Source organism: Rhipicephalus microplus, chromosome 6 (assembly GCF_043290135.1).
Source record: "Rhipicephalus microplus isolate Deutch F79 chromosome 6, USDA_Rmic, whole genome shotgun sequence".
NCBI lineage: Eukaryota > Metazoa > Arthropoda > Arachnida > Ixodida > Ixodidae > Rhipicephalus > Rhipicephalus microplus.
Window position 1 is genome coordinate 32,935,693 of NC_134705.1, and position 9,532 is coordinate 32,945,224.

A 9,532-nucleotide genomic window follows, 5' to 3' on the forward strand; every position below is an offset into this window, starting at 1 on the left:
AATAGCAATGGACGCATCTCAATCACATGAAAAATCAGGCGTTGGAATATATTGCCCCATATTTGATTGGTCATTTTCTCTTCGCTTACCAGATTTTCTTCCTGTCTTTCAGGCTGAATTCATGGCAATAAGGTTAGCTTTGCGAAAGGTAAATATTTCCATTCCAGTCGTAGCAGTCATAACTGATTCATTATCAGTGTGCTCTTCTCTGTCCGCATCTGGTCGCTCACCCATACTGAAACTTTTTAAATCATTGGTTCCCTGTCATCTTCGAAGTACTGATTTAATATGGACGCCAGTGCACAAAGGTTTGTTGTTAAACGAAATAGCTGATTCTCTTGCGAAGACATCGCTTTCGACACCAATCATTCTTATTTTCCCTCATACAGTATACATTACGGTGGCGCGATTTCGCACACTTAAAATCAGGCAAAATTTATTATTGATATATTTGTGGGGTTTAACGTCCCAAAACCACAATTTGATTATGAGAGACGCCGTAGTGAAGGGCTCCGGAAATTTTGACCACCTGGGGTGGCAAAATTTATCAGACCCTGCACTGACGGCTTTTCCAGAGTACAACCACTTGCTATTTCCCTGGTGCAGTGAACTGTCTAATTCAAGGATGATGGAAGTTGTCATCACAAAATTTTGTTGCCGCGATACCTCCCTCAATTTTTACTTGCATAGATCAGGTATATTGAATTCCCCTGTGTGCATTTACTGTGATCGAGAGGAAACAATCAGTCATTTTTTATTACATTGTCGCCGTTTCGATTTATTCAGGCAAAGCATACTAGCACCACCTCTTCAAAGACTGGGCTTGCAATTATCACAACCTAATCTTCTTTCATTTGGAGCCTCTACATTGGGTTTCAGCCACAGGGATGTTTTATTCGCCGGTCAGGAATGCATCACTGTGACTAAACAATTTTCTTGCTAAATTACGGTCCCACTATTTTTCTTTATTTTTTTCTGCAAACTTGATATCGGCATTTCAAATCAAAATTAAGTTACAGAAGTTTTGTAGGAATGACGCAATGATGAAAGTATAGGACAAATTCACCTTATAATCGGCCAATCCCCTCCTTTGAGTAGGAGTCATTTGCACAGGAAAAAAACAACAACAACAACAACTTTCGGCACACGGTGAACGTTGTCTGCTTGGATCCCACACGCTGCATGTTGACGTGAGCTGCGCAACGAGTGGGCATCACGAGGTTGTTGCGACACCACAGAACACCTATACACTGTGACACCATCAATCACCCTTGTCTCGTTGTGGGCTGCAAGTCCGTTGATTGGCGACAAGGGAAGATACGACACCGTGCGCCTGCGAAAAAAACAGCAGGCGCACCGAGGGGCTGCAGCGCATCGAATTTCCCGTATCAGATCAGCGGAGGGATTCACGCGTATGCGGTCGCCACTTTAAGCTGGAAGACTACGAACGCATTCCGTGCTTGTGCGGCGCGATGTGAAGAGGCATCCCCTCAAATCCGGCACACTTCCATCTTTGTTCCTCTTCCTGGTGAAAAAGTAAGTTCACGGTCGATCCGTATCGTGCTACACGCACTGAAAACGCGATTCGCACGTGTGTGTTCAGAAAATACTATGTAACTTCGTTAATTTTAACTATCACGACTTTGTCTTTTCAGTGCAATGTGGTCCACTTCGCAATAATTATATACACGTTGAAAGACTTGAGCTGGTTCACTATTTCCAGAACCAATTATAAGATGGCAGGCTGCCTTTTTGCACAAGTGTATACGTTGTAGGGCCAGCTGTAAAATGCAGGTTCGAATGTACGGCATGCATGTTACACATGATGAGCTCAAAGAAAGCCCCGCAATAGTGCAACACGCGTTCGACGGCGTCGATAGGCTACGGTCCGATTGCTCGTGCTGTATTCATGCCGATTAGCAATTGCACGGCGCGCTAGAAAATCGTCTCACAGTGCCGGCGTCCAAAGTGCGTTTAAGCTTATGCTTCAACTGTAGCGCATATGCTTTATTTGTTCATTGATTTGCCGGTGTGAATGCACATATATGTATGTGTAAAGGCAGCCTTGCAAGAAAAAGCGTGCCGATTGATGGGTAGTTTAATTCATCGACTGTGCTTGGGGAAATTCTTGCAAAAAGCTTATGGCTGCTTACGGGGCCGATTATAAGCATGCAGCTTTACGTTGTGGCACGTTATGCAGGAAAACAAAGAAGCCGAGAAATATTTGCACCACTGTGTTTCTTAATTATTAAATTAATTGTATAACTGCAATACTCCATTTGTTTACGCCATAATGCATGATCACCAAATCACAGCAGCGCAATGAAGTGCTGGCTTCACATCTAACAAGTACTTGGCTGCTCATCAAAAAAAGAACTAATTAGTAGAACTACATGCTGAGTTAATGTGTTTATTCCATCCGAGAAGTGGAAAAAAATGAAACTGCTGAAGTAGTTATATACTAATACAATAAACTCTCCAGCCTTTTTGAGTACTATACGAGATTTCTTGGAAGCATGTTTTTAGTACACGCACATAAAACAAATCATGCAGTGTATACAGAATTATTGCACATAAAATGTGTGAATGGAAATGCAAAGACAACACTTAAAACAATTGTCATTCATTGTGCCTGTGGTAAAAGAAATTGCTGCTTTTTTCAGCATCACACACTGCCCCAGAAAAGTCTTGGTACCTTCTGCTAGCCAGGTTAGTCCTGCTCTGTTTGTGTACATTGGCACCGCACAAAAGTTAGAGTGGAATGTATATGTGTTGCTTAGCATTGCTGCATATTATGGAAAATAACACAGTAACACCTTTCTTATGCAGCCACACACTGTACAACTAGCTGATGCCGGATAAGGCAGCTCAATTTCCACAGCTCTCAGCTGCCAGATGAGAAAATATTTTGAGTTCTTTGAAACCTAACTTGGCACCAGGGAAGTTAAGTTATCATAAAAACTAAAAGCATTTTATTATTCCTAAGCGTGTTGATGTTGTTTAAAACAAACACAAGCTATTTTATATAAAGTGATTTAATACCACATGGCCACAAAGACAGTGTGATGTATAAAATATAGTTTATCAAAAGTGCAGGTGTAACATAATATGTTTATTATCACCACCTCATATCCAGGCAGCCACACAAAGAACTGTGCACAAGGCAACCATGAGTACAGTGGCAACTCGCAAGACAATGGAATGCCACTCTATTGATAAGTTGACCGAAAGGTTGAAAAATGCACGTATGAGATATAAAATGTACAGTAGCTGTTCAGTTACAGGATTCACACCTAAGCTCCTAAACAAAGAAAACTAGCAGGAAATAATGCATGATGATGAACGATCGGACATGAAACCATTCGAAGAAGTTTTGTTTATTTGAGTGTTTCATAACCATCTCAGCTACGCAGGTGAACATGACCCTGAAGGTGCTTGTTTCGGCCAATACACAGAAAGCAGCTGCCTTCACCACAGAATCCGCAGTGCAGACACAGTGTGGTGCTTCATCACATGAGCAGCAGTAGCAGCTTCAGCCGATGTTACACTTCTAGTGTAACGTGAGATAGGGTGAACCCCACGCCCTGCGCGGCCGGAGGGAATCCCGCATGCTGGAACCCAATAAAGTTTATTCTCTCTCTCTCAGCCGATGTTGTTTCAGTGCCACAGCTCCCAGAGGTTTCAGGCCTCTCGGTGGCTCAACACCTGTCCGAATAGATAAATCTTCTCCCACTAAAAAAAGCCAGCTGCTGAAACATCTGTACAAATGGACGGATCTTTCCCTGCTGAGGCAGAAAAGTTAGCTGCTCAAGTTAATGTCACTTGCCTTCATTCAGCGAGAGCTTCTGCAGGTATTACAAGCATTCAGTGATCTTTAACATGTGATGAACATGTAGTCACAAACTAGTTCGCATACTGAAACCACCACGTCAGACAGGTATTCTCTGGGGTTGTGTGTGCCCTTTCATGTTTGCAACAAAGGAATTTAAGCCCCTTAGTTCCCAGAAGCATTTCACCTCAGAGTAGTTGTGAGAATTTATTAGAAGACAGAGAGGTGAGCCTGAGCTAGTTCGCTGTAGAGTAGTTCATGACAGTTCATGTATCTTTGCCAGAACACAAATGGTCCATTCTGCAGTGCATGCTCATTTTTCCAACTTGTGCGTTTCAAAACTATACGAATGTGACGAGGCTGTTCCATTCCTGTGAAAAGTCTGCCGAGACACTTTCATGCATTATGGGGCAACCTGCAGATTTTATAATGATACACATAGGAGCTTGTACAATTAAGTGCAGGCCCATTGCCAGAAAATTTTTAGGAGTGGCCCACCTTCTGAGGGCATTTAAAAACACGTAATTTCAATATTCATGCTGGGTAGAACACACCCCTCCATGCAAACTTCAAGGAGGGTAGGGCAGGCCCCTAGGGCATCCTTAATTCTGGCGATGGGCCTCGTTGAGCACCTGTATAAGAGACATGCACTTGAAAACAATTGAAGAATCATGCGAATTTTCTTATCAACCTTATTTCAAAGTAGGCACACTGGTTTCTCTTATGCCACTTTGTCTCTTATATGAGTGTATTTTATATATGAGTTAGACTACATAAGCAGCATTTATAAAGCTTCTTTATTGACATTAGCTAGACAAGAGGATTTCTATGACAATAGCAACGAAGAATGTTGGTATTCATTTGCAATTCATGATGCTCTATAATACAGCAGTGTTTTAGATGTTGCTACAACCTCTAACGAGATAACGAAGAGCATGGGAGACCACGTTCCCCGCAGCGAGTACGCTTAGGCCCCGCGGTAAGATTAGCACAGCGCTTATGCTGATACCTATGCTTGACTAGAACACAGCCTGGCCGGAAGCATAAGACTTATTTCACACGAAAGCACGCTGTGGCTCATGAACACTTTCTTTTATTACTAGCATGTGTTTGCAGATGTTCACCAAATAAGAAGGGGCACACTGACACATGTGTACAACTACATTTTTCGCAGCATCTACAACGGGCTGCCACTTACCAAGGCAGTTTCACAGTGGACACAAAGAAACAGCAAAATGATTTAATGTGACACTATTTACACATTATTTATGTGCTAATGCACCAACTTCTTTTGTATAATACATTGCCAGTTACATTATATAAGACTTCCAAACAATGCTACACTTAGCTCATGGAGTGACTGTTTTGTGATAGAATACTTGTGCCGCGTTTCCGGCTATTATTAAAATGGAGGGTGCCAATTAGGTTTTCTTGGTAGTGAAGAGATGCACCTAAAGAGTCCCTGCGATGGTTAACTGAAGCTGCGTTAGCATTTCTGCTACAGCACAATGTAATAATAAGCACCGTAAATTCAGGTATTCATCTTGTATCATGACTGCTAAAAGCTACAAGATTTTAGCAGTGCTTTTCCTCCTGATCCTATCAAGAATGCAACTGTCACTAGTGCACGATTGAGCTGTAGCTATTTGTCAACATTATACTTGAATCTTTCACTACAACGACACTACCTATATCAGCCACTTAGTTTTTCTCCAGTGCACTTATAATCAGTAAACACTAAAAAGTACATAGAGAAATTAAGTTGATCGAGACCTTAAGCAATAAAAATTGTAGTAGTATCTTTGGAGGTGAAGTGATGGCTTCAGGTGAGTGGATGCTGACACCTATTAGATATCCCAGTGCTCACTCTACTGATTGACCTCGGGAACTCCTCTCGAAGGCTGCCTGGCATTAGCACTGATCACTAGATTTGTTGCAAGGTGAAATGCAAGAAAAACAGACCATGTGGTTCAAGGACACTGAAAAGTCTTATTTTATTCGTGTCAGTCTAAAAAGAATAGGAGTCTATCTCGTATTTAGGAAATGGGTGTCAAAGGAAGGCTTGCTTTGGTGTGTCTGGCTTTTATATACTTTCTGTCGCATTGTGCAATGCTCCCACATGCTAAGCACCCACATACTAAGCAACACAACACATGCTACAGGCAACATAATGATTGCGACTAAAACCTCCTTTACAGTTACATTACAATTACCATAATAACATCCCCTATACTTTCCTTGGCATAATTGCCAGTCAGTTCTCATTATATTGTCTAACAAAAAAACACGCTTTTAAATAAACCTCAATTTTTTCATTCATAGCGAGCCTCTCGTTCTGGCAGACTTAATGCCATCGGGTAGTATGCCAAGGAATATTAGTCACCTACCAGCCGTAAGAACATCACCTGTTGTACGATGCCTATAGGCAAAAAGTGAGTGTCCCACACTCGCTGCAATGGCAACAGGCAGCGCTGACTGACACTACCATATTTAAATGCACATACATATCCCATAAAGTGGACGGGGGGACGGCCGGCATGGTAGCTCAGTTGGTAGAGTGTCGGATGCATTATTCGAAGGTGGCAGGTTCAGTCCCTGCCCACGCCGAGTTACTTTTTCGTCCACTTTTCTTCACAGTTACAATAAAATTACTTTATAATAATATCTATATTTTTTGGCATAATTTTCTGTCAGTTACCACTAACCTAACCAAGCCATATTAATGAGAACTAACGAACAATAGGGCAAAATAAAGTATAGGGGACGTTATTAGTTGTGAATGTAATGTAAGTATGAAAAATTAAAAGTGTATGAAAAGATTGCTTTTCGTGAGCTGGGACTCATCCTGTGACCGTCACATAACACGTCCGATGCTCTGCCACTGAGCTATCGCAGCGGCCATTCCCTCGTCCACTTTATGGAGGATATATGTGCACTTAAACGCGAGTGCGTCAGTCAGCGCCATCACGTGCTACGTGACACCAACAGGCTAAAGAAGTGTTTCACACTCACCGTTATTGTTTCTAGTAGCGCTGACTCACGCTGGCACTTGTATATGCATATATATACAGGATAAAGAAGGCGTGGGAATGGCCGCCGTCTTCGCTTATTTGGTAGAGCATCGGATGCGTTATGTGACAGTCACAGGATTAGTCCCAGCTCCTGGCAAGCAATTTTTTCGTCCACCTTAATTTCTTTTCATTTACACAATATTTACTATACTTAGCGTCCTCTATACATTTTATGGCATTATGGTAGGTTAGTTCTCATTAATGTTAAGTCTAGCAAAGAAAAATCAAGCCTTAAAATATTTATTTCTTTCTTTCAACCAAACCATGTGGCTTGTCCATTGGGCAATTTAGTAACACACAAGCACTAACATGTCTTGTCGGGTCATTCATGTGCAGTAACCATCAAGACAACAGTACTGGTATTCCAACAATGAAAGAGACTCTCCACAGGGAATAAAATTTATTGTGTTTGAGAGCTCCCTTCATGAACTGCTCCATATGTGGCCAAGTAGTTGGCAACCTGAACTTCAGCATCATGGGAACTCTGGTCGCTGTAGAGGGAGTGTGCGAGCAACTGCACAAGCTCCAGTGGAGAAGCCAGCCACTTGTTCGAGGTAAGGAAACTGGAGCCAGCAACTTTTTCCTGGCCGCTGGCATGCTCTACAAGGGCTGCGTGGTGGCTGCAACCATCCAATGCATTGGTGCTCAAGTCATCACGGAGTGCGCCTTCTACAACTACTAGAGGGCCTACTTGCTCCCTACAGTAAAACAGGTGCACTTATTGATCAACATCTAAATATAACTATAGCAAGAGTTGTAGACATAATACGCAACATGAACACAAATGCTTATACTTCTCTTGCATTAAAGTGAATCTTACTTTTTTAGCATAACTTTACCAAAGACTTACACATTGCAAAGCATTTGCTTCCACTGTATATCTTTGTCAATGTTATCTAAATGCAGAACATGAAATCATTTTGTATAAAACTTATACAAAACTAGCCCATCCGATTTTTTGGTTACAATGCGAAAGAGTGAGTGAGTGAGCAAACTTTATTTAACCAGCGAATTGAGGCGTGGGCCTAAGCCGCGCCAGGGGTGGTGGAGAGATCCTGTCTCTCAGCCGTCTCCCGTGCTCGCTGGATGGCCCATATTTGATCTGTCTGATCTGAGCTGATCAGCGCGGCTCTCCACCGCGCCGCAAGCTGTTCTGGGGAGACTGAATTGGTGTCCTGTATCTTTGTGCATTCCCATAACATATGCTTTAGGGTGGTGCATCTCATGCTACATAGTTTACACGAGTCATCTGGGTATAGTTCGGGGTAGATGCGATTTAGGTGCTTCGGGTTAAGAAATGTTCTAGTTTGAAGTCGCCTCCAGTCAACTTCCTGAGATCTGTCAAATGTGGAGCTAGGTGGTGGAAATCTGCGCCTCAACTTTTGGTAGAATTGAATAATGTCGCAGAACCTAAACATTCTGTCCCTCTCCCACCACTCATCTCCTCTCAGTACCTCATGTGAAGCTCCATTGCGAGTGCGGTAAGTGAGACCTCGCGCTACGCGGTGAGCCTCCTCGTTGAGGTTGGGAATGAGGGACGCACACGGGGTGTGGGCTGGGAACCATATAACATACCTTTCTTCGAATTTCTCTGATGATATCAGATTTGCCTTGCGGATGAGTATGTTGGCTGCCTCGGGAGATATTCTTCCTCGTGCATAGTTACGGATTGCCGACTGCGAGTCGCTGATGATATACCTACACTTTGGGGAAATTATGGCCTGTGCAATAGCCACCTCTTCCGCGATTTCTACATTATCCGAGCGTATGGAGCACGCGTTTACGCATTTTCGGTCGGTGTTTATTACTGCCGCAACGTAGGATTTGTGACTAGGATGCTCCGCTGCGTCTACGAACAACGCCTCCTTGTCTCCGCCGTAGGCCTTAAGTAGAGTTCTAACGCGACTTTCTCTTCTGCCCTGATTAAATTCGGAGTGCACGTTTTTTGGCAAATTGGGGACCTGGATCTTTTCTCTGGTCACCTTTAGAACCGACACTTTACTTCCTTGTTGCCTATGGTAATTTATCCCCAACTTGTCAAGGACACACCGTCCTGTGCGCGTGCTAGCTAGTCTCTCCAACTGTGCAATCTGTTGCGCTTCTATCAGCTCCTCTAAAGTGTTATGTAAGCCCAGTTGAAACAGTTTTTCGTTGCTGGTGCTATCTGGAAGGCCCAAAGCTTGTTTGTACGCCTTTCGTATGAGTGCGTAGATTTTGAGTTTTTCGGCTGTATACCAGTTTAGATATGCCGCTACGTATATAATGTGACTTAAGGCGAATGAATAAATAAGCCTGATGACGTTAGCCTCTTTCATGCCTTGGTGTTTGTTGGTGACTCTTGATTAGCCGTATTGCGTTGATGACTTTGGTTACTAACCTCTTGACGGTTTCACGGTTTGTACCCTTAGACTCGATGATGAGTCCAAGGACTCTGATTTGTTGCACTATAGGAATAGTACTGCCGTTTTTGGTGTGTATTTGGATCTCTTCGTAAGCATGGTCCCGGTTGTATCCCTTGGGTGGTCTGCCTTTAAGCGTGGCGCCATAGAGGAGGAGTTCGGATTTATCTGGCGAGCACTCGAGGCCAGTACCTTCAAGATACTCCTAAATAGTGGTGACAGCCTCCTGTAGT

General features: G+C 43.0%; 1 long non-coding RNA gene across 1 annotated transcript; it reads left to right on the top strand.

Moving 5' to 3' along the window:
* Positions 1-1,338: 1,338 nt before the first annotated feature.
* On the top strand, positions 1,339-3,645 carry LOC119168364 (uncharacterized). Its single transcript, XR_005109449.2, has 3 exons — positions 1,339-1,536; positions 2,664-2,709; positions 3,406-3,645. It is a non-coding gene; the product is annotated as an uncharacterized LOC119168364 (long non-coding RNA).
* The last annotated feature ends 5,887 nt before the right edge of the window (positions 3,646-9,532 follow it).